Below are 23,051 nucleotides of genomic sequence, written 5' to 3'. Positions count from 1 at the left end.
AGGTCACGCCAAAACACTGCTGACCACTGACTGGTCAGAGAAAGGCGTGACACGGGAGCTGCTGCATAAACTTGTCGCTTTTAAATATTGGAGCTGATAGCGCAGCGAAGTGCACCAATAGGCTGTGTTTCCCCTCCATCATTGGATGATATGGCAACTCGCAAAACTCCATTAACAGCTTTTTGGACATGTTTTTCTTTCTTGCTCGCGTCTGTGGCAAGGCTTGGACATGCTACTGCAGCCTGTTGACTTTGTGCCGAAATAGCTCAGTTGGGAGAGCGTTAGACTGAAGATCTAAAGGTCCCTGGTTCGATCCCGGGTTTCGGCAAGGGTTTGGTGTTTCCAAAGTACACTCTACTCAAGGAAGTGGTTGACGGTGCATTTTCTCAAAAGTCACGCCAAAACACTGCTGACCATTGACTGGTCAGAGAAAGGCGCGACACGGGACCTGCTGCATAAACTTTCGCTTTTAAATATTGGAGCTGATAGCGCAGCGAAGTGCACCAGTAGACTCTGTTTCCCCTCCATCATTAAATGATAGGGCAACTCGCAAAACTCCATTAACAGCTTTTTGGACATGTTTTTCTTTCTTGCTCGCGTCTGTGGCAAGGCTTGGACATGCTACTGCAGCCTGTTCTGTGCCGAAATAGCTCAGTTGGGAGAGCGTTAGACTGAAGATCTAAAGGTCCCTGGTTCGATCCCGGGTTTCGGCAAGGGTTTGGTGTTTCCAAAGTACACTCTATTCAAGGAAGTGGTTGACGGTGCATTTTCTCAAAAGTCACGCCAAAACACTGCTGACCATTGACTGGTCAGAGAAAGGCGCGACACGGGACCTGCTGCATAAACTTGTCGCTTTTAAATATCGGAGCTGATAGCGCAGCGAAGTGCACCAGTAGGCTGTGTTTCCCCTCCATCATTAAATGATAGGGCAACTCGCAAAACTCCATTAACAGCTTTTTGGACATGTTTTTCTTTCTTGCTCGCGTCTGTGGCAAGGCTTGGACATGCTACTGCAGCCTGTTGACTTTGTGCCGAAATAGCTCAGTTGGGAGAGTGTTAGACTGAAGATCTAAAGGTCCCTGGTTCGATCCCGGGTTTCGGCAGGGGTTTGGTGTTTCCAGAGTATAGTCTACTCAAGGAAGTGATTGACGGTGCATTTTCTCAAAGGTCACGCCAAAACACTGCTGACCACTGACTGGTCAGAGAAAGGTGTGACACGGGACCTGCTGCATAAACTTGTCGCTTTTAAATATCGGAGCTGATAGCGCAGCGAAGTGCACCAGTAGGCTGTGTTTCCCCTCCATCATTGGATGATATGGCAACTCGCAAAACTCCATTAACAGCTTTTTGGACATGTTTTTCTTTCTTGCTCGCGTCTGTGGCAAGGCTTGGACATGCTACTGCAGCCTGTTCTGTGCCGAAATAGCTCAGTTGGGAGAGTGTTAGACTGAAGATCTAAAGGTCCCTGGTTCAATCCCGGGTTTCGGCAAGGCTTTGGTGTTTCCAGAGTATAGTCTACTCAAGGAAGTGATTGACGGTGCATTTTCTCAAAGGTCACGCCAAAACACTGCTGACCACTGACTGGTCAGAGAAAGGCGTGACACGGGACCTGCTGCATAAACTTGTCGCTTTTAAATATCGGAGCTGATAGCGCAGCGAAGTGCACCAGTAGGCCGTGTTTCCCCTCCATCATTGGATGATACGCAACTCGCAAAACTCCATTAACAGCTTTTTGGACATGTTTTTCTTTCTTGCCCGCGTCTGTGGCACGGATTGGACAAGCTACCACAGCCTGTTCTGTGCCGAAATAGCTCAGTTGGGAGAGTGTTAGACTAAAGATCTAAAGGTCCCTGGTTCGATCCCGGGTTTCGGCAAGGATTTGGTGTTTCCAAAGTACAGTCTACTCAAGGAAGTGGTTGACGGTGCATTTTCTCAAAGGTCACGCCAAAACACTGCTGACCACTGACTGGTCAGAGAAAGGCGTGACACGGGACCTGCTGCATAAACTTGTCGCTTTTAAATATCGGAGCTGATAGCGCAGCGAAGTGCACCAGTAGGCCGTGTTTCCCCTCCATCATTGGATGATATGGCAACTCGCAAAACTCCATTAACAGCTTTTTGGACATGTTTTTCTTTCTTGCTCGCGTCTGTGGCAAGGCTTGGACATGCTACTGCAGCCTGTTCTGTGCCGAAATAGCTCAGTTGGGCGAGTGTTAGACTGAAGATCTAAAGGTCCCTGGTTCAATCCCGGGTTTCGGCAAGGGTTTGGTGTTTCCAAAGTAAAGTCTACTCAAGGAAGTGGTTGACGGTGCAATTTCTCAAAGGTCACGCCAAAACACTGCTGACCACTGACTGGTCAGAGAAAGGCGTGACACGGGAGTTGCTGCATAAACTTGTCGCTTTTAAATATCGGAGCTGATAGCGCAGCGAAGTGCACCAATAGGCTGTGTTTCCCCTCCATCATTGGATGATATGGCAACTCGCAAAACTCCATTAACAGCTTTTTGGACATGTTTTTCTTTCTTGCTCGCGTCTGTGGCAAGGCTTGGACATGCTACTGCAGCCTGTTGACTTTGTGCCGAAATAGCTCAGTTGGGAGAGCGTTAGACTGAAGATCTAAAGGTCCCTGGTTCGATCCCGGGTTTCGGCAAGGGTTTGGTGTTTCCAAAGTACACTCTACTCAAGGAAGTGGTTGACGGTGCATTTTCTCAAAAGTCACGCCAAAACACTGCTGACCTTATTGGTCAGAGAAAGGCGCGACACGGGACCTGCTGCATAAACTTTCGCTTTTAAATATCGGAGCTGATAGCGCAGCGAAGTGCACCAGTAGGCTGTGTTTCCCCTCCATCATTAAATGATAGGGCAACTCGCAAAACTCCATTAACAGCTTTTTGGACATGTTTTTCTTTCTTGCTCGCGTCTTTGGCAAGGCTTGGACATGCTACTGCAGCCTGTTCTGTGCCGAAATAGCTCAGTTGGGAGATTGTAAGACTGAAGATCTAAAGGTCCCTGGTTCGATCCCGGGTTTCTGCAAGGGTTTGGTGTTTCCAAAGTAAAGTCTACTCAAGGAAGTGGTTGACGGTGCATTTTCTCAAAGGTCACGCCAAAACACTGCTGACCACTGACTGGTCAGAGAAAGGCGTGACACGGGACCTGCTGCATAAACTTGTCGCTTTTAAATATCGGAGCTGATAGCGCAGCGAAGTGCACCAGTAGGCCGTGTTTCCCCTCCATCATTGGATGATATGGCAACTCGCAAAACTCCATTAACAGCTTTTTGGACATGTTTTTCTTTCTTGCTCGCGTCTGTGGCGAGGCTTGGACATGCTACTGCAGCCTGTTCTATGCCGAAATAGCTCAGTTGGGAGAGTGTTAGACTGAAGATCTAAAGGTCCCTGGTTCAATCCCGGGTTTCGGCAAGGGTTTGGTGTTTCCAAAGTAAAGTCTACTCAAGGAAGTGGTTGACGGTGCATTTTCTCAAAAGTCACGCCAAAACACTGCTGACCACTGACTGGTCAGAGAAAGGCGCGACACGGGACCTGCTGCATAAACTTGTCGCTTTTAAATATCGGAGCTGATAGCGCAGCGAAGTGCACCAGTAGGCTGTGTTTCCCCTCCATCATTAAATGATAGGGCAACTCGCAAAACTCCATTAACAGCTTTTTGGACATGTTTTTCTTTCTTGCTCGCGTCTGTGGCAAGGCTTGGACATGCTACCTGTTGCTACCAGCCTGTTGACTTTGTGCCGAAATAGCTCAGTTGGGAGAGCGTTAGACTGAAGATCTAAAGGTCCCTGGTTCGATCCCGGGTTTCGGCAAGGGTTTGGTGTTTCCAGAGTATAGTCTACTCAAGGAAGTGATTGACGGTGCATTTTCTCAAAGGTCACGCCAAAACACTGCTGACCACTGACTGGTCAGAGAAAGGCGTGACACGGGACCTGCTGCATAAACTTGTCGCTTTTAAATATCGGAGCTGATAGCGCAGCGAAGTGCACCAGTAGGCCGTGTTTCCCCTCCATCATTGGATGATATGGCAACTCGCAAAACTCCATTAACAGCTTTTTTGGACATGTTTTTCTTTCTTGCTCGCGTCTGTGGCAAGGCTTGGACATGCTACTGCAGCCTGTTGATTTTGTGCCGAAATAGCTCAGTTGGGAGAGCGTTAGACTGAAGATCTAAAGGTCCCTGGTTCGATCCCGGGTTTCGGCAAGGGTTTGGTGTTTCCAAAGTACACTCTATTCAAGGAAGTGGTTGACGGTGCATTTTCTCAAAAGTCACGCCAAAACACTGCTGACCATTGACTGGTCAGAGAAAGGCGCGACACGGGACCTGCTGCATAAACTTGTCGCTTTTAAATATCGGAGCTGATAGCGCAGCGAAGTGCACCAGTAGGCTGTGTTTCCCCTCCATCATTAAATGATAGGGCAACTCGCAAAACTCCATTAACAGCTTTTTGGACATGTTTTTCTTTCTTGCTCACGTCTGTGGCAAGGCTTGGACATGCTACTGCAGCCTGTTGACTTTGTGCCGAAATAGCTCAGTTGGGAGAGCGTTAGACTGAAGATCTAAAGGTCCCTGGTTCGATCCCGGGTTTCGGCAAGGGTTTGGTGTTTCCAAAGTACACTCTACTCAAGGAAGTGGTTGACGGTGCATTTTCTCAAAAGTCACGCCAAAACACTGCTGACCATTGACTGGTCAGAGAAAGGCGTGACACGGGAGCTGCTGCATAAACTTGTCGCTTTTAAATATCGGAGCTGATAGCGCAGCGAAGTGCACCAGTAGGCCGTGTTTCCCCTCCATCATTGGATGATATGGCAACTCGCAAAACTCCATTAACAGCTTTTTGGACATGTTTTTCTTTCTTGCTCGCGTCTGTGGCAAGGCTTGGACATGCTACTGCAGCCTGTTCTGTGCCGAAATAGCTTAGTTGGGAGAGCGTTAGACTGAAGATCTAAAGGTCCCTGGTTCGATCCCGGGTTTCGGCAAGGGTTTGGTGTTTCCAAAGTACACTCTATTCAAGGAAGTGGTTGACGGTGCATTTTCTCAAAAGTCACGCCAAAACACTGCTGACCATTGACTGGTCAGAGAAAGGCGCGACACGGGACCTGCTGCATAAACTTGTCGCTTTTAAATATCGGAGCTGATAGCGCAGCGAAGTGCACCAGTAGGCCGTGTTTCCCCTCCATCATTAAATGATAGGGCAACTCGCAAAACTCCATTAACAGCTTTTTGGACATGCTTTTCTTTCTTGCCCGCGTCTGTGGCAAGGCTTGGACAAGCTACTGCAGCCTGTTGACTCTGTGCCGAAATAGCTCAGTTAGGAGAGCGTTAGACTTAAGATCTAAAGGTCCCTAGTTCAATCCTGGGTTTCGGCAAGGGTTTGGTGTTTCCAAAGTACACTCTACTCAAGGAAGTGGTTGACGGTGCATTTTCTCAAAAGTCACGCCAAAACACTGCTGACCTTATTGGTCAGAGAAAGGCGCGACACGGGACCTGCTGCATAAACTTTCGCTTTTAAATATCGGAGCTGATAGCGCAGCGAAGTGCACCAGTAGGCTGTGTTTCCCCTCCATCATTAAATGATAGGGCAACTCGCAAAACTCCATTAACAGCTTTTTGGACATGTTTTTCTTTCTTGCTCGCGTCTTTGGCAAGGCTTGGACATGCTACTGCAGCCTGTTCTGTGCCGAAATAGCTCAGTTGGGAGATTGTAAGACTGAAGATCTAAAGGTCCCTGGTTCGATTCCGGGTTTCTGCAAGGGTTTGGTGTTTCCAAAGTAAAGTCTACTCAAGGAAGTGGTTGACGGTGCATTTTCTCAAAGGTCACGCCAAAACACTGCTGACCACTGACTGGTCAGAGAAAGGCGTGACACGGGACCTGCTGCATAAACTTGTCGCTTTTAAATATCGGAGCTGATAGCGCAGCGAAGTGCACCAGTAGGCCGTGTTTCCCCTCCATCATTGGATGATATGGCAACTCGCAAAACTCCATTAACAGCTTTTTGGACATGTTTTTCTTTCTTGCTCGCGTCTGTGGCGAGGCTTGGACATGCTACTGCAGCCTGTTCTATGCCGAAATAGCTCAGTTGGGAGAGCGTTAGACTGAAGATCTAAAGGTCCCTGGTTCAATCCCGGGTTTCGGCAAGGGTTTGGTGTTTCCAAAGTAAAGTCTACTCAAGGAAGTGGTTGACGGTGCATTTTCTCAAAAGTCACGCCAAAACACTGCTGACCACTGACTGGTCAGAGAAAGGCGTGACACGGGACCTGCTGCATAAACTTGTCGCTTTTAAATATCGGAGCTGATAGCGCAGCGAAGTGCACCAGTAGGCTGTGTTTCCCCTCCATCATTGGATGATATGGCAACTCGCAAAACTCCATTAACAGCTTTTTGGACATGTTTTTCTTTCTTGCTCGCGTCTGTGGCAAGGCTTGGACATGCTACTGCAGCCTGTTGACTTTGTGCCGAAATAGCTCAGTTGGGAGAGCGTTAGACTGAAGATCTAAAGGTCCCTGGTTCGATCCCGGGTTTCGGCAAGGGTTTGGTGTTTACAAAGTACACTCTATTCAAGGAAGTGGTTGACGGTGCATTTTCTCAAAAGTCACGCCAAAACACTGCTGACCATTGACTGGTCAGAGAAAGGCGTGACACGGGACCTGCTGCATAAACTTGTCGCTTTTAAATATCGGAGCTGATAGCGCAGCGAAGTGCACCAGTAGGCCGTGTTTCCCCTCCATCATTGGATGATATGACAACTCGCAAAACTCCATTAACAGCTTTTTGGACATGTTTTTCTTTCTTGCTCGCGTCTGTGGCAAGGCTTGGACATGCTACTGCAGCCTGTTGACTTTGTGCCGAATTAGCTCAGTTGGGAGAGTGTTAGACTGAAGATCTAAAGGTCCCTGGTTCACTCCCGGGTTTCGGCAAGGGTTTGGTGTTTCTAAAGTACAATCTACTCAAGGAAGTGGTTGACGGTGCATTTTCTCAAAAGTCACGCCAAAACACTGCTGACCACTGACTGGTCAGAGAAAGGCGCGACACGGGACCTGCTGCATAAACTTGTCGCTTTTAAATATCGGAGCTGATAGCGCAGCGAAGTGCACCAGTAGGCTGTGTTTCCCCTCCATCATTAAATGATAGGGCAACTCGCAAAACTCCATTAACAGCTTTTTGGACATGTTTTTCTTTCTTGCTCGCGTCTGTGGCAAGGCTTGGACATGCTACCTGTTGCTACCAGCCTGTTGACTTTGTGCCGAAATAGCTCAGTTGGGAGAGCGTTAGACTGAAGATCTAAAGGTCCCTGGTTCGATCCCGGGTTTCGGCAAGGGTTTGGTGTTTCCAGAGTATAGTCTACTCAAGGAAGTGATTGACGGTGCATTTTCTCAAAGGTCACGCCAAAACACTGCTGACCACTGACTGGTCAGAGAAAGGCGTGACACGGGACCTGCTGCATAAACTTGTCGCTTTTAAATATCGGAGCTGATAGCGCAGCGAAGTGCACCAGTAGGCCGTGTTTCCCCTCCATCATTGGATGATATGGCAACTCGCAAAACTCCATTAACAGCTTTTTTGGACATGTTTTTCTTTCTTGCTCGCGTCTGTGGCAAGGCTTGGACATGCTACTGCAGCCTGTTGACTTTGTGCCGAAATAGCTCAGTTGGGAGAGCGTTAGACTGAAGATCTAAAGGTCCCTGGTTCGATCCCGGGTTTCGGCAAGGGTTTGGTGTTTCCAAAGTACACTCTATTCAAGGAAGTGGTTGACGGTGCATTTTCTCAAAAGTCACGCCAAAACACTGCTGACCATTGACTGGTCAGAGAAAGGCGCGACACGGGACCTGCTGCATAAACTTGTCGCTTTTAAATATCGGAGCTGATAGCGCAGCGAAGTGCACCAGTAGGCTGTGTTTCCCCTCCATCATTAAATGATAGGGCAACTCGCAAAACTCCATTAACAGCTTTTTGGACATGTTTTTCTTTCTTGCTCACGTCTGTGGCAAGGCTTGGACATGCTACTGCAGCCTGTTGACTTTGTGCCGAAATAGCTCAGTTGGGAGAGCGTTAGACTGAAGATCTAAAGGTCCCTGGTTCGATCCCGGATTTCGGCAAGGGTTTGGTGTTTCCAAAGTACACTCTACTCAAGGAAGTGGTTGACGGTGCATTTTCTCAAAAGTCACGCCAAAACACTGCTGACCATTGACTGGTCAGAGAAAGGCGTGACACGGGAGCTGCTGCATAAACTTGTCGCTTTTAAATATCGGAGCTGATAGCGCAGCGAAGTGCACCAGTAGGCCGTGTTTCCCCTCCATCATTGGATGATATGGCAACTCGCAAAACTCCATTAACAGCTTTTTGGACATGTTTTTCTTTCTTGCTCGCGTCTGTGGCAAGGCTTGGACATGCTACTGCAGCCTGTTCTGTGCCGAAATAGCTTAGTTGGGAGAGCGTTAGACTGAAGATCTAAAGGTCCCTGGTTCGATCCCGGGTTTCGGCAAGGGTTTGGTGTTTCCAAAGTACACTCTATTCAAGGAAGTGGTTGACGGTGCATTTTCTCAAAAGTCACGCCAAAACACTGCTGACCATTGACTGGTCAGAGAAAGGCGCGACACGGGACCTGCTGCATAAACTTGTCGCTTTTAAATATCGGAGCTGATAGCGCAGCGAAGTGCACCAGTAGGCCGTGTTTCCCCTCCATCATTAAATGATAGGGCAACTCGCAAAACTCCATTAACAGCTTTTTGGACATGTTTTTCTTTCTTGCTCGCGTCTTTGGCAAGGCTTGGACATGCTACTGCAGCCTGTTCTGTGCCGAAATAGCTCAGTTGGGAGATTGTAAGACTGAAGATCTAAAGGTCCCTGGTTCGATCCCGGGTTTCTGCAAGGGTTTGGTGTTTCCAAAGTAAAGTCTACTCAAGGAAGTGGTTGACGGTGCATTTTCTCAAAGGTCACGCCAAAACACTGCTGACCACTGACTGGTCAGAGAAAGGCGTGACACGGGACCTGCTGCATAAACTTGTCGCTTTTAAATATCGGAGCTGATAGCGCAGCGAAGTGCACCAGTAGGCTGTGTTTCCCCTCCATCATTAAATGATAGGGCAACTCGCAAAACTCCATTAACAGCTTTTTGGACATGTTTTTCTTTCTTGCTCGCGTCTTTGGCAAGGCTTGGACATGCTACTGCAGCCTGTTCTGTGCCGAAATAGCTCAGTTGGGAGATTGTAAGACTGAAGATCTAAAGGTCCCTGGTTCGATCCCGGGTTTCTGCAAGGGTTTGGTGTTTCCAAAGTAAAGTCTACTCAAGGAAGTGGTTGACGGTGCATTTTCTCAAAGGTCACGCCAAAACACTGCTGACCACTGACTGGTCAGAGAAAGGCGTGACACGGGACCTGCTGCATAAACTTGTCGCTTTTAAATATCGGAGCTGATAGCGCAGCGAAGTGCACCAGTAGGCTGTGTTTCCCCTCCATCATTAAATGATAGGGCAACTCGCAAAACTCCATTAACAGCTTTTTGGACATGTTTTTCTTTCTTGCTCGCGTCTGTGGCAAGGCTTGGACATGCTACCTGTTGCTACCAGCCTGTTGACTTTGTGCCGAAATAGCTCAGTTGGGAGAGCGTTAGACTGAAGATCTAAAGGTCCCTGGTTCGATCCCGGGTTTCGGCAAGGGTTTGGTGTTTCCAGAGTATAGTCTACTCAAGGAAGTGATTGACGGTGCATTTTCTCAAAGGTCACGCCAAAACACTGCTGACCACTGACTGGTCAGAGAAAGGCGTGACACGGGACCTGCTGCATAAACTTGTCGCTTTTAAATATCGGAGCTGATAGCGCAGCGAAGTGCACCAGTAGGCCGTGTTTCCCCTCCATCATTGGATGATATGGCAACTCGCAAAACTCCATTAACAGCTTTTTTGGACATGTTTTTCTTTCTTGCTCGCGTCTGTGGCAAGGCTTGGACATGCTACTGCAGCCTGTTGACTTTGTGCCGAAATAGCTCAGTTGGGAGAGCGTTAGACTGAAGATCTAAAGGTCCCTGGTTCGATCCCGGGTTTCGGCAAGGGTTTGGTGTTTCCAAAGTACACTCTATTCAAGGAAGTGGTTGACGGTGCATTTTCTCAAAAGTCACGCCAAAACACTGCTGACCATTGACTGGTCAGAGAAAGGCGCGACACGGGACCTGCTGCATAAACTTGTCGCTTTTAAATATCGGAGCTGATAGCGCAGCGAAGTGCACCAGTAGGCTGTGTTTCCCCTCCATCATTAAATGATAGGGCAACTCGCAAAACTCCATTAACAGCTTTTTGGACATGTTTTTCTTTCTTGCTCACGTCTGTGGCAAGGCTTGGACATGCTACTGCAGCCTGTTGACTTTGTGCCGAAATAGCTCAGTTGGGAGAGCGTTAGACTGAAGATCTAAAGGTCCCTGGTTCGATCCCGGGTTTCGGCAAGGGTTTGGTGTTTCCAAAGTACACTCTACTCAAGGAAGTGGTTGACGGTGCATTTTCTCAAAAGTCACGCCAAAACACTGCTGACCATTGACTGGTCAGAGAAAGGCGTGACACGGGAGCTGCTGCATAAACTTGTCGTTTTTAAATATCGGAGCTGATAGCGCAGCGAAGTGCACCAGTAGGCCGTGTTTCCCCTCCATCATTGGATGATATGGCAACTCGCAAAACTCCATTAACAGCTTTTTGGACATGTTTTTCTTTCTTGCTCGCGTCTGTGGCAAGGCTTGGACATGCTACTGCAGCCTGTTCTGTGCCGAAATAGCTTAGTTGGGAGAGCGTTAGACTGAAGATCTAAAGGTCCCTGGTTCGATCCCGGGTTTCGGCAAGGGTTTGGTGTTTCCAAAGTACACTCTATTCAAGGAAGTGGTTGACGGTGCATTTTCTCAAAAGTCACGCCAAAACACTGCTGACCATTGACTGGTCAGAGAAAGGCGCGACACGGGACCTGCTGCATAAACTTGTCGCTTTTAAATATCGGAGCTGATAGCGCAGCGAAGTGCACCAGTAGGCCGTGTTTCCCCTCCATCATTAAATGATAGGGCAACTCGCAAAACTCCATTAACAGCTTTTTGGACATGCTTTTCTTTCTTGCCCGCGTCTGTGGCAAGGCTTGGACAAGCTACTGCAGCCTGTTGACTCTGTGCCGAAATAGCTCAGTTAGGAGAGCGTTAGACTTAAGATCTAAAGGTCCCTAGTTCAATCCTGGGTTTCGGCAAGGGTTTGGTGTTTCCAAAGTACACTCTACTCAAGGAAGTGGTTGACGGTGCATTTTCTCAAAAGTCACGCCAAAACACTGCTGACCTTATTGGTCAGAGAAAGGCGCGACACGGGACCTGCTGCATAAACTTTCGCTTTTAAATATCGGAGCTGATAGCGCAGCGAAGTGCACCAGTAGGCTGTGTTTCCCCTCCATCATTAAATGATAGGGCAACTCGCAAAACTCCATTAACAGCTTTTTGGACATGTTTTTCTTTCTTGCTCGCGTCTTTGGCAAGGCTTGGACATGCTACTGCAGCCTGTTCTGTGCCGAAATAGCTCAGTTGGGAGATTGTAAGACTGAAGATCTAAAGGTCCCTGGTTCGATCCCGGGTTTCTGCAAGGGTTTGGTGTTTCCAAAGTAAAGTCTACTCAAGGAAGTGGTTGACGGTGCATTTTCTCAAAGGTCACGCCAAAACACTGCTGACCACTGACTGGTCAGAGAAAGGCGTGACACGGGACCTGCTGCATAAACTTGTCGCTTTTAAATATCGGAGCTGATAGCGCAGCGAAGTGCACCAGTAGGCCGTGTTTCCCCTCCATCATTGGATGATATGGCAACTCGCAAAACTCCATTAACAGCTTTTTGGACATGTTTTTCTTTCTTGCTCGCGTCTGTGGCGAGGCTTGGACATGCTACTGCAGCCTGTTCTATGCCGAAATAGCTCAGTTGGGAGAGTGTTAGACTGAAGATCTAAAGGTCCCTGGTTCAATCCCGGGTTTCGGCAAGGGTTTGGTGTTTCCAAAGTAAAGTCTACTCAAGGAAGTGGTTGACGGTGCATTTTCTCAAAAGTCACGCCAAAACACTGCTGACCACTGACTGGTCAGAGAAAGGCGTGACACGGGACCTGCTGCATAAACTTGTCGCTTTTAAATATCGGAGCTGATAGCGCAGCGAAGTGCACCAGTAGGCTGTGTTTCCCCTCCATCATTGGATGATATGGCAACTCGCAAAACTCCATTAACAGCTTTTTGGACATGTTTTTCTTTCTTGCTCGCGTCTGTGGCAAGGCTTGGACATGCTACTGCAGCCTGTTGACTTTGTGCCGAAATAGCTCAGTTGGGAGAGCGTTAGACTGAAGATCTAAAGGTCCCTGGTTCGATCCCGGGTTTCGGCAAGGGTTTGGTGTTTCCAAAGTACACTCTATTCAAGGAAGTGGTTGACGGTGCATTTTCTCAAAAGTCACGCCAAAACACTGCTGACCATTGACTGGTCAGAGAAAGGCGTGACACGGGACCTGCTGCATAAACTTGTCGCTTTTAAATATCGGAGCTGATAGCGCAGCGAAGTGCACCAGTAGGCCGTGTTTCCCCTCCATCATTGGATGATATGACAACTCGCAAAACTCCATTAACAGCTTTTTGGACATGTTTTTCTTTCTTGCTCGCGTCTGTGGCAAGGCTTGGACATGCTACTGCAGCCTGTTGACTTTGTGCCGAATTAGCTCAGTTGGGAGAGTGTTAGACTGAAGATCTAAAGGTCCCTGGTTCACTCCCGGGTTTCGGCAAGGGTTTGGTGTTTCTAAAGTACAATCTACTCAAGGAAGTGGTTGACGGTGCATTTTCTCAAAAGTCACGCCAAAACACTGCTGACCACTGACTGGTCAGAGAAAGGCGCGACACGGGACCTGCTGCATAAACTTGTCGCTTTTAAATATCGGAGCTGATAGCGCAGCGAAGTGCACCAGTAGGCTGTGTTTCCCCTCCATCATTAAATGATAGGGCAACTCGCAAAACTCCATTAACAGCTTTTTGGACATGTTTTTCTTTCTTGCTCGCGTCTGTGGCAAGGCTTGGACATGCTACCTGTTGCTACCAGCCTGTTGACTTTGTGCCGAAATAGCTCAGTTGGGAGAGCGTTAGACTGAAGATCTAAAGGTCCCTGGTTCGATCCCGGGTTTCGGCAAGGGTTTGGTGTTTCCAGAGTATAGTCTACTCAAGGAAGTGATTGACGGTGCATTTTCTCAAAGGTCACGCCAAAACACTGCTGACCACTGACTGGTCAGAGAAAGGCGTGACACGGGACCTGCTGCATAAACTTGTCGCTTTTAAATATCGGAGCTGATAGCGCAGCGAAGTGCACCAGTAGGCCGTGTTTCCCCTCCATCATTGGATGATATGGCAACTCGCAAAACTCCATTAACAGCTTTTTTGGACATGTTTTTCTTTCTTGCTCGCGTCTGTGGCAAGGCTTGGACATGCTACTGCAGCCTGTTGACTTTGTGCCGAAATAGCTCAGTTGGGAGAGCGTTAGACTGAAGATCTAAAGGTCCCTGGTTCGATCCCGGGTTTCGGCAAGGGTTTGGTGTTTCCAAAGTACACTCTATTCAAGGAAGTGGTTGACGGTGCATTTTCTCAAAAGTCACGCCAAAACACTGCTGACCATTGACTGGTCAGAGAAAGGCGCGACACGGGACCTGCTGCATAAACTTGTCGCTTTTAAATATCGGAGCTGATAGCGCAGCGAAGTGCACCAGTAGGCTGTGTTTCCCCTCCATCATTAAATGATAGGGCAACTCGCAAAACTCCATTAACAGCTTTTTGGACATGTTTTTCTTTCTTGCTCACGTCTGTGGCAAGGCTTGGACATGCTACTGCAGCCTGTTGACTTTGTGCCGAAATAGCTCAGTTGGGAGAGCGTTAGACTGAAGATCTAAAGGTCCCTGGTTCGATCCCGGGTTTCGGCAAGGGTTTGGTGTTTCCAAAGTACACTCTACTCAAGGAAGTGGTTGACGGTGCATTTTCTCAAAAGTCACGCCAAAACACTGCTGACCATTGACTGGTCAGAGAAAGGCGTGACACGGGAGCTGCTGCATAAACTTGTCGCTTTTAAATATCGGAGCTGATAGCGCAGCGAAGTGCACCAGTAGGCCGTGTTTCCCCTCCATCATTGGATGATATGGCAACTCGCAAAACTCCATTAACAGCTTTTTGGACATGTTTTTCTTTCTTGCTCGCGTCTGTGGCAAGGCTTGGACATGCTACTGCAGCCTGTTCTGTGCCGAAATAGCTTAGTTGGGAGAGCGTTAGACTGAAGATCTAAAGGTCCCTGGTTCGATCCCGGGTTTCGGCAAGGGTTTGGTGTTTCCAAAGTACACTCTATTCAAGGAAGTGGTTGACGGTGCATTTTCTCAAAAGTCACGCCAAAACACTGCTGACCATTGACTGGTCAGAGAAAGGCGCGACACGGGACCTGCTGCATAAACTTGTCGCTTTTAAATATCGGAGCTGATAGCGCAGCGAAGTGCACCAGTAGGCCGTGTTTCCCCTCCATCATTAAATGATAGGGCAACTCGCAAAACTCCATTAACAGCTTTTTGGACATGCTTTTCTTTCTTGCCCGCGTCTGTGGCAAGGCTTGGACAAGCTACTGCAGCCTGTTGACTCTGTGCCGAAATAGCTCAGTTAGGAGAGCGTTAGACTTAAGATCTAAAGGTCCCTAGTTCAATCCTGGGTTTCGGCAAGGGTTTGGTGTTTCCAAAGTACACTCTACTCAAGGAAGTGGTTGACGGTGCATTTTCTCAAAAGTCACGCCAAAACACTGCTGACCTTATTGGTCAGAGAAAGGCGCGACACGGGACCTGCTGCATAAACTTTCGCTTTTAAATATCGGAGCTGATAGCGCAGCGAAGTGCACCAGTAGGCTGTGTTTCCCCTCCATCATTAAATGATAGGGCAACTCGCAAAACTCCATTAACAGCTTTTTGGACATGTTTTTCTTTCTTGCTCGCGTCTTTGGCAAGGCTTGGACATGCTACTGCAGCCTGTTCTGTGCCGAAATAGCTCAGTTGGGAGATTGTAAGACTGAAGATCTAAAGGTCCCTGGTTCGATCCCGGGTTTCTGCAAGGGTTTGGTGTTTCCAAAGTAAAGTCTACTCAAGGAAGTGGTTGACGGTGCATTTTCTCAAAAGTCACGCCAAAACACTGCTGACCATTGACTGGTCAGAGAAAGGCGCGACACGGGACCTGCTGCATAAACTTGTCGCTTTTAAATATCGGAGCTGATAGCGCAGCGAAGTGCACCAGTAGGCTGTGTTTCCCCTCCATCATTAAATGATAGGGCAACTCGCAAAACTCCATTAACAGCTTTTTGGACATGTTTTTCTTTCTTGCTCGCGTCTGTGGCAAGGCTTGGACATGCTACTGCAGCCTGTTCTGTGCCGAAATAGCTCAGTTGGGAGAGCGTTAGACTGAAGATCTAAAGGTCCCTGGTTCAATCCCGGGTTTCGGCAAGGCTTTGGTGTTTCCAGAGTATAGTCTACTCAAGGAAGTGATTGACGGTGCATTTTCTCAAAGGTCACGCCAAAACACTGCTGACCACTGACTGGTCAGAGAAAGGCGTGACACGGGACCTGCTGCATAAACTTGTCGCTTTTAAATATCGGAGCTGATAGCGCAGCGAAGTGCACCAGTAGGCCGTGTTTCCCCTCCATCATTGGATGATACGCAACTCGCAAAACTCCATTAACAGCTTTTTGGACATGTTTTTCTTTCTTGCCCGCGTCTGTGGCACGGATTGGACAAGCTACCACAGCCTGTTCTGTGCCGAAATAGCTCAGTTGGGAGAGTGTTAGACTAAAGATCTAAAGGTCCCTGGTTCGATCCCGGGTTTCGGCAAGGATTTGGTGTTTCCAAAGTACAGTCTACTCAAGGAAGTGGTTGACGGTGCATTTTCTCAAAGGTCACGCCAAAACACTGCTGACCACTGACTGGTCAGAGAAAGGCGTGACACGGGACCTGCTGCATAAACTTGTCGCTTTTAAATATCGGAGCTGATAGCGCAGCGAAGTGCACCAGTAGGCCGTGTTTCCCCTCCATCATTGGATGATATGGCAACTCGCAAAACTCCATTAACAGCTTTTTGGACATGTTTTTCTTTCTTGCTCGCGTCTGTGGCGAGGCTTGGACATGCTACTGCAGCCTGTTCTATGCCGAAATAGCTCAGTTGGGAGAGTGTTAGACTGAAGATCTAAAGGTCCCTGGTTCAATCCCGGGTTTCGGCAAGGGTTTGGTGTTTCCAAAGTAAAGTCTACTCAAGGAAGTGGTTGACGGTGCATTTTCTCAAAAGTCACGCCAAAACACTGCTGACCACTGACTGGTCAGAGAAAGGCGTGACACGGGACCTGCTGCATAAACTTGTCGCTTTTAAATATCGGAGCTGATAGCGCAGCGAAGTGCACCAGTAGGCTGTGTTTCCCCTCCATCATTGGATGATATGGCAACTCGCAAAACTCCATTAACAGCTTTTTGGACATGTTTTTCTTTCTTGCTCGCGTCTGTGGCAAGGCTTGGACATGCTACTGCAGCCTGTTGACTTTGTGCCGAAATAGCTCAGTTGGGAGAGCGTTAGACTGAAGATCTAAAGGTCCCTGGTTCGATCCCGGGTTTCGGCAAGGGTTTGGTGTTTCCAAAGTACACTCTATTCAAGGAAGTGGTTGACGGTGCATTTTCTCAAAAGTCACGCCAAAACACTGCTGACCATTGACTGGTCAGAGAAAGGCGCGACACGGGACCTGCTGCATAAACTTGTCGCTTTTAAATATCGGAGCTGATAGCGCAGCGAAGTGCACCAGTAGGCCGTGTTTCCCCTCCATCATTAAATGATAGGGCAACTCGCAAAACTCCATTAACAGCTTTTTGGACATGCTTTTCTTTCTTGCCCGCGTCTGTGGCAAGGCTTGGACAAGCTACTGCAGCCTGTTGACTCTGTGCCGAAATAGCTCAGTTAGGAGAGCGTTAGACTTAAGATCTAAAGGTCCCTGGTTCAATCCTGGGTTTCGGCAAGGGTTTGGTGTTTCCAAAGTACACTCTACTCAAGGAAGTGGTTGACGGTGCATTTTCTCAAAAGTCACGCCAAAACACTGCTGACCTTATTGGTCAGAGAAAGGCGCGACACGGGACCTGCTGCATAAACTTTCGCTTTTAAATATCGGAGCTGATAGCGCAGCGAAGTGCACCAGTAGGCTGTGTTTCCCCTCCATCATTAAATGATAGGGCAACTCGCAAAACTCCATTAACAGCTTTTTGGACATGTTTTTCTTTCTTGCTCGCGTCTGTGGCAAGGCTTGGACATGCTACTGCAGCCTGTTCTGTGCCGAAATAGCTCAGTTGGGAGAGTGTTAGACTGAAGATCTAAAGGTCCCTGGTTCGATCCCGGGTTTCTGCAAGGGTTTGGTGTTTCCAAAGTAAAGTCTACTCAAGGAAGTGGTTGACGGTGCATTTTCTCAAAGGTCACGCCAAAACACTGCTGACCACTGACTGGTCAGAGAAAGGCGTGACACGGGACCTGCTGCATAAACTTGTCGCTTTTAAATATCGGAGCTGATAGCGCAGCGAAGTGCACCAGTAGGCCATGTTTCCCCTCCATCATTAAATGATAGGGCAACTCGCAAAACTCCATTAACAGCTTTTTGGACATGTTTTTCTTTCTTGCTCGCGTCTGTGGCAAGGCTTGGACATGCTACTGCAGCCTGTTGACTTTGTGCCGAAATAGCTCAGTTGGGAGAGCGTTAGACTGAAGATCTAAAGGTCCCTGGTTCGATCCCGGGTTTCGGCAAGGGTTTGGTGTTTCCAAAGTACACTCTACTCAAGGAAGTGGTTGACGGTGCATTTTCTCAAAAGTCACGCCAAAACACTGCTGACCATTGACTGGTCAGAGAAAGGCGCAACACGGGACCTGCTGCATAAACTTGTCGCTTTTAAATATTGGAGCTGATAGCGCAGCGAAGTGCACCAATAGGCTGTGTTTCCCCTCCATCATTAAATGATAGGGCAACTCGCAAAACTCCATTAACAGCTTTTTGGACATGTTTTTCTTTATTGCTCGCGTCTGTGGCAAGGCTTGGACATGCTACTGCAGCCTGTTCTGTGCCGAAATAGCTCAGTTGGGAGAGTGTTAGACTGAAGATCTAAAGGTCCCTGGTTCGATCCCGGGTTTCGGCAAGGATTTGGTGTTTCCAAAGTACAGTCTACTCAAGGAAGTGGTTGACGGTGCATTTTCTCAAAGGTCACGCCAAAACACTGCTGACCACTGACTGGTCAGAGAAAGGCGTGACACGGGACCTGCTGCATAAACTTGTCGCTTTTAAATATCGGAGCTGATAGCGCAGCGAAGTGCACCAGTAGGCCGTGTTTCCCCTCCATCATTGGATGATATGACAACTCGCAAAACTCCATTAACAGCTTTTTGGACATGTTTTTCTTTCTTGCTCGCGTCTGTGGCAAGGCTTGGACATGCTACTGCAGCCTGTTGACTTTGTGCCGAATTAGCTCAGTTGGGAGAGTGTTAGACTGAAGATCTAAAGGTCCCTGGTTCACTCCCGGGTTTCGGCAAGGGTTTGGTGTTTCTAAAGTACAATCTACTCAAGGAAGTGGTTGACGGTGCATTTTCTCAAAAGTCACGCCAAAACACTGCTGACCACTGACTGGTCAGAGAAAGGCGCGACACGGGACCTGCTGCATAAACTTGTCGCTTTTAAATATCGGAGCTGATAGCGCAGCGAAGTGCACCAGTAGGCTGTGTTTCCCCTCCATCATTAAATGATAGGGCAACTCGCAAAACTCCATTAACAGCTTTTTGGACATGTTTTTCTTTCTTGCTCGCGTCTGTGGCAAGGCTTGGACATGCTACCTGTTGCTACCAGCCTGTTGACTTTGTGCCGAAATAGCTCAGTTGGGAGAGCGTTAGACTGAAGATCTAAAGGTCCCTGGTTCGATCCCGGGTTTCGGCAAGGGTTTGGTGTTTCCAGAGTATAGTCTACTCAAGGAAGTGATTGACGGTGCATTTTCTCAAAGGTCACGCCAAAACACTGCTGACCACTGACTGGTCAGAGAAAGGCGTGACACGGGACCTGCTGCATAAACTTGTCGCTTTTAAATATCGGAGCTGATAGCGCAGCGAAGTGCACCAGTAGGCCGTGTTTCCCCTCCATCATTGGATGATATGGCAACTCGCAAAACTCCATTAACAGCTTTTTTGGACATGTTTTTCTTTCTTGCTCGCGTCTGTGGCAAGGCTTGGACATGCTACTGCAGCCTGTTGACTTTGTGCCGAAATAGCTCAGTTGGGAGAGCGTTAGACTGAAGATCTAAAGGTCCCTGGTTCGATCCCGGGTTTCGGCAAGGGTTTGGTGTTTCCAAAGTACACTCTATTCAAGGAAGTGGTTGACGGTGCATTTTCTCAAAAGTCACGCCAAAACACTGCTGACCATTGACTGGTCAGAGAAAGGCGCGACACGGGACCTGCTGCATAAACTTGTCGCTTTTAAATATCGGAGCTGATAGCGCAGCGAAGTGCACCAGTAGGCTGTGTTTCCCCTCCATCATTAAATGATAGGGCAACTCGCAAAACTCCATTAACAGCTTTTTGGACATGTTTTTCTTTCTTGCTCACGTCTGTGGCAAGGCTTGGACATGCTACTGCAGCCTGTTGACTTTGTGCCGAAATAGCTCAGTTGGGAGAGCGTTAGACTGAAGATCTAAAGGTCCCTGGTTCGATCCCGGGTTTCGGCAAGGGTTTGGTGTTTCCAAAGTACACTCTACTCAAGGAAGTGGTTGACGGTGCATTTTCTCAAAAGTCACGCCAAAACACTGCTGACCATTGACTGGTCAGAGAAAGGCGTGACACGGGAGCTGCTGCATAAACTTGTCGCTTTTAAATATCGGAGCTGATAGCGCAGCGAAGTGCACCAGTAGGCCGTGTTTCCCCTCCATCATTGGATGATATGGCAACTCGCAAAACTCCATTAACAGCTTTTTGGACATGTTTTTCTTTCTTGCTCGCGTCTGTGGCAAGGCTTGGACATGCTACTGCAGCCTGTTCTGTGCCGAAATAGCTTAGTTGGGAGAGCGTTAGACTGAAGATCTAAAGGTCCCTGGTTCGATCCCGGGTTTCGGCAAGGGTTTGGTGTTTCCAAAGTACACTCTATTCAAGGAAGTGGTTGACGGTGCATTTTCTCAAAAGTCACGCCAAAACACTGCTGACCATTGACTGGTCAGAGAAAGGCGCGACACGGGACCTGCTGCATAAACTTGTCGCTTTTAAATATCGGAGCTGATAGCGCAGCGAAGTGCACCAGTAGGCCGTGTTTCCCCTCCATCATTAAATGATAGGGCAACTCGCAAAACTCCATTAACAGCTTTTTGGACATGCTTTTCTTTCTTGCCCGCGTCTGTGGCAAGGCTTGGACAAGCTACTGCAGCCTGTTGACTCTGTGCCGAAATAGCTCAGTTAGGAGAGCGTTAGACTTAAGATCTAAAGGTCCCTAGTTCAATCCTGGGTTTCGGCAAGGGTTTGGTGTTTCCAAAGTACACTCTACTCAAGGAAGTGGTTGACGGTGCATTTTCTCAAAAGTCACGCCAAAACACTGCTGACCTTATTGGTCAGAGAAAGGCGCGACACGGGACCTGCTGCATAAACTTTCGCTTTTAAATATCGGAGCTGATAGCGCAGCGAAGTGCACCAGTAGGCTGTGTTTCCCCTCCATCATTAAATGATAGGGCAACTCGCAAAACTCCATTAACAGCTTTTTGGACATGTTTTTCTTTCTTGCTCGCGTCTTTGGCAAGGCTTGGACATGCTACTGCAGCCTGTTCTGTGCCGAAATAGCTCAGTTGGGAGATTGTAAGACTGAAGATCTAAAGGTCCCTGGTTCGATCCCGGGTTTCTGCAAGGGTTTGGTGTTTCCAAAGTAAAGTCTACTCAAGGAAGTGGTTGACGGTGCATTTTCTCAAAGGTCACGCCAAAACACTGCTGACCACTGACTGGTCAGAGAAAGGCGTGACACGGGACCTGCTGCATAAACTTGTCGCTTTTAAATATCGGAGCTGATAGCGCAGCGAAGTGCACCAGTAGGCCGTGTTTCCCCTCCATCATTAAATGATAGGGCAACTCGCAAAACTCCATTAACAGCTTTTTGGACATGTTTTTCTTTCTTGCTCGCGTCTGTGGCAAGGCTTGGACATGCTACTGCAGCCTGTTGACTTTGTGCTGAAATAGCTCAGTTGGGAGAGCGTTAGACTGAAGATCTAAAGGTCCCTGGTTCAATCCCGGGTTTCGGCAAGGCTTAGGTGTTTCCAGAGTATAGTCTACTCAAGGAAGTGATTGACGGTGCATTTTCTAAAAGGTCACGCCAAAACACTGCTGACCACTGACTGGTCAGAGAAAGGCGTGACACGGGACCTGCTGCATAAACTTGTCGCTTTTAAATATCGGAGCTGATAGCGCAGCGAAGTGCACCAGTAGGCCGTGTTTCCCCTCCATCATTGGATGATATGGCAACTCGCAAAACTCCATTAACAGCTTTTTGGACATGTTTTTCTTTCTTGCTCGCGTCTGTGGCAAGGCTTGGACATGCTACTGCAGCCTGTTCTGTGCCGAAATAGCTTAGTTGGGAGAGCGTTAGACTGAAGATCTAAAGGTCCCTGGTTCGATCCCGGGTTTCGGCAAGGGTTTGGTGTTTCCAAAGTACACTCTATTCAAGGAAGTGGTTGACGGTGCATTTTCTCAAAAGTCACGCCAAAACACTGCTGACCATTGACTGGTCAGAGAAAGGCGCGACACGGGACCTGCTGCATAAACTTGTCGCTTTTAAATATCGGAGCTGATAGCGCAGCGAAGTGCACCAATAGGCTGTGTTTCCCCTCCATCATTGGATGATATGGCAACTCGCAAAACTCCATTAACAGCTTTTTGGACATGTTTTTCTTTCTTGCTCGCGTCTGTGGCAAGGCTTGGACATGCTACTGCAGCCTGTTGACTTTGTGCTGAAATAGCTCAGTTGGGAGAGTGTTAGACTGAAGATCTAAAGGTCCCTGGTTCGATCCCGGGTTTCGGCAAGGGTTTGGTGTTTCCAAAGTACAATCTACTCAAGGAAGTGGTTGACGGTGCATTTTCTCAAAAGTCACGCCAAAACACTGCTGACCATTGACTGGTCAGAGAAAGGCGCGACACGGGACCTGCTGCATAAACTTGTCGCTTTTAAATATCGGAGCTGATAGCGCAGCGAAGTGCACCAGTAGGCTGTGTTTCCCCTCCATCATTAAATGATAGGGCAACTCGCAAAACTCCATTAACAGCTTTTTGGACATGTTTTTCTTTCTTGCTGGCGTCTGTGGCAAGGTTTGGACATGCTACTGCAGCCTGTTGACTTTGTGCCGAAATAGCTCAGTTGGGAGAGTGTTAGACTGAAGATCTAAAGGTCCCTGGTTCGATCCCGGGTTTCGGCAAGGGTTTGGTGTTTCCAAAGTACAATCTACTCAAGGAAGTGGATGACGGTGCATTTTCTCAAAAGTCACGCCAAAACACTGATGACCATTGACTGGTCAGAGAAAGGCGCGACACGGGACCTGCTGCATAAACTTGTCGCTTTTAAATATCGGAGCTGATAGCGCAGCGAACTGCACCAGTAGACTCTGTTTCCCCTCCATCATTAAATGATAGGGCAACTCGCAAAACTCCATTAACAGCTTTTTGGACATGTTTTTCTTTCTTGCTCGCGTCTAAGGCAAGGCGTGGACATGCTACTGCAGCCTGTTGACTTTGTGCCGAAATAGCTCAGTTGGGAGAGCGTTAGACTGAAGATCTAAAGGTCCCTGGTTCGATCCCGGGTTTCGGCAGGGGTTTGGTGTTTCCAGAGTATAGTCTACTCAAGGAAGTGATTGACGGTGCATTTTCTCAAAGGTCACGCCAAAACACTGCTGACCACTGACTGGTCAGAGAAAGGCGTGACACGGGACCTGCTGCATAAACTTGTCGCTTTTAAATATCGGAGCTGATAGCGCAGCGAAGTGCACCA

The 23,051-nt window shown here is 48.2% G+C and overlaps 37 non-coding genes across 37 annotated transcripts; all 37 read left to right on the top strand.

The window, feature by feature from the left end:
• The first annotated feature begins 255 nt into the window (after positions 1 to 255).
• On the top strand, positions 256 to 328 carry trnaf-gaa (transfer RNA phenylalanine (anticodon GAA)). Its single transcript has one exon. It is a non-coding gene; the product is annotated as a tRNA-Phe (tRNA).
• A 312-nt stretch (positions 329 to 640) lies between these two features.
• On the top strand, positions 641 to 713 carry trnaf-gaa (transfer RNA phenylalanine (anticodon GAA)). The gene has a single exon. It is a non-coding gene; the product is annotated as a tRNA-Phe (tRNA).
• A 1,088-nt stretch (positions 714 to 1,801) lies between these two features.
• Positions 1,802 to 1,874, top strand: trnaf-aaa (transfer RNA phenylalanine (anticodon AAA)). Its single transcript has one exon. It is a non-coding gene; the product is annotated as a tRNA-Phe (tRNA).
• Positions 1,875 to 2,577: 703 nt separating this feature from the next.
• Positions 2,578 to 2,650, top strand: trnaf-gaa (transfer RNA phenylalanine (anticodon GAA)). The gene has a single exon. It is a non-coding gene; the product is annotated as a tRNA-Phe (tRNA).
• A 1,094-nt stretch (positions 2,651 to 3,744) lies between these two features.
• On the top strand, positions 3,745 to 3,817 carry trnaf-gaa (transfer RNA phenylalanine (anticodon GAA)). Its single transcript has one exon. It is a non-coding gene; the product is annotated as a tRNA-Phe (tRNA).
• Positions 3,818 to 4,135: 318 nt separating this feature from the next.
• On the top strand, positions 4,136 to 4,208 carry trnaf-gaa (transfer RNA phenylalanine (anticodon GAA)). The gene has a single exon. It is a non-coding gene; the product is annotated as a tRNA-Phe (tRNA).
• Positions 4,209 to 4,525: 317 nt separating this feature from the next.
• On the top strand, positions 4,526 to 4,598 carry trnaf-gaa (transfer RNA phenylalanine (anticodon GAA)). Its single transcript has one exon. It is a non-coding gene; the product is annotated as a tRNA-Phe (tRNA).
• A 313-nt stretch (positions 4,599 to 4,911) lies between these two features.
• trnaf-gaa (transfer RNA phenylalanine (anticodon GAA)) lies at positions 4,912 to 4,984 on the top strand. Its single transcript has one exon. It is a non-coding gene; the product is annotated as a tRNA-Phe (tRNA).
• A 317-nt stretch (positions 4,985 to 5,301) lies between these two features.
• On the top strand, positions 5,302 to 5,374 carry trnal-uaa (transfer RNA leucine (anticodon UAA)). Its single transcript has one exon. It is a non-coding gene; the product is annotated as a tRNA-Leu (tRNA).
• A 696-nt stretch (positions 5,375 to 6,070) lies between these two features.
• Positions 6,071 to 6,143, top strand: trnaf-gaa (transfer RNA phenylalanine (anticodon GAA)). The gene has a single exon. It is a non-coding gene; the product is annotated as a tRNA-Phe (tRNA).
• A 317-nt stretch (positions 6,144 to 6,460) lies between these two features.
• On the top strand, positions 6,461 to 6,533 carry trnaf-gaa (transfer RNA phenylalanine (anticodon GAA)). The gene has a single exon. It is a non-coding gene; the product is annotated as a tRNA-Phe (tRNA).
• Positions 6,534 to 7,248: 715 nt separating this feature from the next.
• Positions 7,249 to 7,321, top strand: trnaf-gaa (transfer RNA phenylalanine (anticodon GAA)). The gene has a single exon. It is a non-coding gene; the product is annotated as a tRNA-Phe (tRNA).
• Positions 7,322 to 7,639: 318 nt separating this feature from the next.
• trnaf-gaa (transfer RNA phenylalanine (anticodon GAA)) lies at positions 7,640 to 7,712 on the top strand. The gene has a single exon. It is a non-coding gene; the product is annotated as a tRNA-Phe (tRNA).
• A 703-nt stretch (positions 7,713 to 8,415) lies between these two features.
• Positions 8,416 to 8,488, top strand: trnaf-gaa (transfer RNA phenylalanine (anticodon GAA)). Its single transcript has one exon. It is a non-coding gene; the product is annotated as a tRNA-Phe (tRNA).
• Positions 8,489 to 9,585: 1,097 nt separating this feature from the next.
• On the top strand, positions 9,586 to 9,658 carry trnaf-gaa (transfer RNA phenylalanine (anticodon GAA)). Its single transcript has one exon. It is a non-coding gene; the product is annotated as a tRNA-Phe (tRNA).
• Positions 9,659 to 9,976: 318 nt separating this feature from the next.
• trnaf-gaa (transfer RNA phenylalanine (anticodon GAA)) lies at positions 9,977 to 10,049 on the top strand. The gene has a single exon. It is a non-coding gene; the product is annotated as a tRNA-Phe (tRNA).
• Positions 10,050 to 10,366: 317 nt separating this feature from the next.
• trnaf-gaa (transfer RNA phenylalanine (anticodon GAA)) lies at positions 10,367 to 10,439 on the top strand. Its single transcript has one exon. It is a non-coding gene; the product is annotated as a tRNA-Phe (tRNA).
• Positions 10,440 to 10,752: 313 nt separating this feature from the next.
• On the top strand, positions 10,753 to 10,825 carry trnaf-gaa (transfer RNA phenylalanine (anticodon GAA)). The gene has a single exon. It is a non-coding gene; the product is annotated as a tRNA-Phe (tRNA).
• Positions 10,826 to 11,142: 317 nt separating this feature from the next.
• trnal-uaa (transfer RNA leucine (anticodon UAA)) lies at positions 11,143 to 11,215 on the top strand. Its single transcript has one exon. It is a non-coding gene; the product is annotated as a tRNA-Leu (tRNA).
• Positions 11,216 to 12,301: 1,086 nt separating this feature from the next.
• On the top strand, positions 12,302 to 12,374 carry trnaf-gaa (transfer RNA phenylalanine (anticodon GAA)). Its single transcript has one exon. It is a non-coding gene; the product is annotated as a tRNA-Phe (tRNA).
• Positions 12,375 to 13,089: 715 nt separating this feature from the next.
• trnaf-gaa (transfer RNA phenylalanine (anticodon GAA)) lies at positions 13,090 to 13,162 on the top strand. Its single transcript has one exon. It is a non-coding gene; the product is annotated as a tRNA-Phe (tRNA).
• A 318-nt stretch (positions 13,163 to 13,480) lies between these two features.
• Positions 13,481 to 13,553, top strand: trnaf-gaa (transfer RNA phenylalanine (anticodon GAA)). Its single transcript has one exon. It is a non-coding gene; the product is annotated as a tRNA-Phe (tRNA).
• Positions 13,554 to 13,870: 317 nt separating this feature from the next.
• trnaf-gaa (transfer RNA phenylalanine (anticodon GAA)) lies at positions 13,871 to 13,943 on the top strand. Its single transcript has one exon. It is a non-coding gene; the product is annotated as a tRNA-Phe (tRNA).
• A 313-nt stretch (positions 13,944 to 14,256) lies between these two features.
• On the top strand, positions 14,257 to 14,329 carry trnaf-gaa (transfer RNA phenylalanine (anticodon GAA)). The gene has a single exon. It is a non-coding gene; the product is annotated as a tRNA-Phe (tRNA).
• A 317-nt stretch (positions 14,330 to 14,646) lies between these two features.
• trnal-uaa (transfer RNA leucine (anticodon UAA)) lies at positions 14,647 to 14,719 on the top strand. The gene has a single exon. It is a non-coding gene; the product is annotated as a tRNA-Leu (tRNA).
• Positions 14,720 to 15,415: 696 nt separating this feature from the next.
• trnaf-gaa (transfer RNA phenylalanine (anticodon GAA)) lies at positions 15,416 to 15,488 on the top strand. Its single transcript has one exon. It is a non-coding gene; the product is annotated as a tRNA-Phe (tRNA).
• A 312-nt stretch (positions 15,489 to 15,800) lies between these two features.
• trnaf-aaa (transfer RNA phenylalanine (anticodon AAA)) lies at positions 15,801 to 15,873 on the top strand. The gene has a single exon. It is a non-coding gene; the product is annotated as a tRNA-Phe (tRNA).
• A 703-nt stretch (positions 15,874 to 16,576) lies between these two features.
• Positions 16,577 to 16,649, top strand: trnaf-gaa (transfer RNA phenylalanine (anticodon GAA)). Its single transcript has one exon. It is a non-coding gene; the product is annotated as a tRNA-Phe (tRNA).
• Positions 16,650 to 16,966: 317 nt separating this feature from the next.
• Positions 16,967 to 17,039, top strand: trnal-uaa (transfer RNA leucine (anticodon UAA)). Its single transcript has one exon. It is a non-coding gene; the product is annotated as a tRNA-Leu (tRNA).
• A 700-nt stretch (positions 17,040 to 17,739) lies between these two features.
• On the top strand, positions 17,740 to 17,812 carry trnaf-gaa (transfer RNA phenylalanine (anticodon GAA)). The gene has a single exon. It is a non-coding gene; the product is annotated as a tRNA-Phe (tRNA).
• Positions 17,813 to 18,913: 1,101 nt separating this feature from the next.
• trnaf-gaa (transfer RNA phenylalanine (anticodon GAA)) lies at positions 18,914 to 18,986 on the top strand. The gene has a single exon. It is a non-coding gene; the product is annotated as a tRNA-Phe (tRNA).
• Positions 18,987 to 19,304: 318 nt separating this feature from the next.
• trnaf-gaa (transfer RNA phenylalanine (anticodon GAA)) lies at positions 19,305 to 19,377 on the top strand. The gene has a single exon. It is a non-coding gene; the product is annotated as a tRNA-Phe (tRNA).
• A 317-nt stretch (positions 19,378 to 19,694) lies between these two features.
• On the top strand, positions 19,695 to 19,767 carry trnaf-gaa (transfer RNA phenylalanine (anticodon GAA)). The gene has a single exon. It is a non-coding gene; the product is annotated as a tRNA-Phe (tRNA).
• Positions 19,768 to 20,080: 313 nt separating this feature from the next.
• trnaf-gaa (transfer RNA phenylalanine (anticodon GAA)) lies at positions 20,081 to 20,153 on the top strand. Its single transcript has one exon. It is a non-coding gene; the product is annotated as a tRNA-Phe (tRNA).
• A 317-nt stretch (positions 20,154 to 20,470) lies between these two features.
• trnal-uaa (transfer RNA leucine (anticodon UAA)) lies at positions 20,471 to 20,543 on the top strand. Its single transcript has one exon. It is a non-coding gene; the product is annotated as a tRNA-Leu (tRNA).
• Positions 20,544 to 21,629: 1,086 nt separating this feature from the next.
• Positions 21,630 to 21,702, top strand: trnaf-gaa (transfer RNA phenylalanine (anticodon GAA)). Its single transcript has one exon. It is a non-coding gene; the product is annotated as a tRNA-Phe (tRNA).
• A 1,097-nt stretch (positions 21,703 to 22,799) lies between these two features.
• On the top strand, positions 22,800 to 22,872 carry trnaf-gaa (transfer RNA phenylalanine (anticodon GAA)). The gene has a single exon. It is a non-coding gene; the product is annotated as a tRNA-Phe (tRNA).
• Positions 22,873 to 23,051: the final 179 nt, after the last annotated feature.

The sequence above is a fragment of the Hypomesus nipponensis genome, chromosome 7 (genome assembly GCF_054491055.1).
Source record: "Hypomesus nipponensis isolate SF chromosome 7, ASM5449105v1, whole genome shotgun sequence".
NCBI lineage: Eukaryota > Metazoa > Chordata > Actinopteri > Osmeriformes > Osmeridae > Hypomesus > Hypomesus nipponensis.
Note: the sequence above shows the minus strand (reverse complement) of the source record. Positions and strands in the feature narration are given on the sequence as shown.